Here is a 1,266-nt window from a genome sequence, read left to right as displayed (position 1 = left end):
GACTGTAGAGGCTTTGCCATGACCTGTCTGTATTTCCTCTACACCATACTCTGCTGCCAACGACTGTAGAGGCTTTGCCATGACCTGTCTGTATTTCCTCTACACCATCCTCTGCTGCCAACGACTGTAGAGGCTTTGCCATGACCTGTCTGTATTTCCTCTACACCATACTCTGCTGCCAACGACTGTAGTGGCTTTGCCAGTCGATGGAGGTTCGGGGGTTCGAGCCTCAGCTCGGTCCAACGTCGGGTCCTTGGGAAAGACACTTTACACGAATTTCCCATTTGCCTCGGTCCTTTCGGAGGTGGACGTTAAACTCCGAGGCCCCATCTCTTAAATAACCTAATAGTGTTGATAGGGGCGTTAAACCTGTACCATTTCCTTTTTTTTCAACGACTGTAGTAGCTTTGCGAGTCGATGGAGGAGGCTGGCTTCCTTGTTTTGTCACTTGGTCTGTTTTCTTCTAACCATCTACTGGGTAAAGGAAAATGTCATCCCTCTCCCTCCAATCCCCCCACCCCACCCCTACCTCAACCCTTTCCTAGAATAAGTGTAAGCGTTCTGCGCACACAATGTCATGTCTACCCACATGGGGTGTCATAAGAATGGGCCATTAATAAAGTTAATTTATTTTCAGTGTAGCCTGATCTCTCCTTCAACTTAGCCGGGACATATCGGAGATAGCTGTTCTTGTTTTTTGTTTTAGTAAGAGTTTTGCGGCACTTGTAACACAATAAGGTCATATAAAACCTTCGCTGTATTTAGATGGTAGATCTACCCCTTTTACACCTGGATAGGGTGAGAAATGGGGGGGGGGGGTGTGACAGGGTGGGAGAGAGCACGAAAACAACAAGGCAGGGTCTACAATTTCTAAACTGCAAAACGAAAAATAAATGATCAGAGATTGTTGGTCTGCTTCATCCTACTTCCAGTTCATAACAAATCAGTTGTCCTCACCAAAAGGTCAATTCTGTTCAGTTTTATGATTTTAGGCCAGTTTTGTTAGACCAAAAAAATACCCCAGGTCTTGGAATAATGGGCCGGCACATGGCGCCTGATTCTCGGGACTGTACTGTCTTAGACAACACAAGTCATGCTGTTTTTAGGATCTTCGTTCATTCCCATACATGTTCCTTTAATTCAAACATTCCCAGCACCTAGACGGGTTTTTGATGGCTTTTTTTTTTACAGTTAAGTGTTCCTGTGACTCAAACATTTGTATCATCATCCTTCTTTAGTTTTCCTGTAATTCAAACTGTTCCAGCA

This window comes from Aplysia californica, unplaced genomic scaffold, assembly GCF_000002075.1.
Source record: "Aplysia californica isolate F4 #8 unplaced genomic scaffold, AplCal3.0 scaffold00430, whole genome shotgun sequence".
In the NCBI taxonomy this organism is placed as follows: Eukaryota; Metazoa; Mollusca; class Gastropoda; order Aplysiida; family Aplysiidae; genus Aplysia; species Aplysia californica.
Note: the sequence above shows the minus strand (reverse complement) of the source record.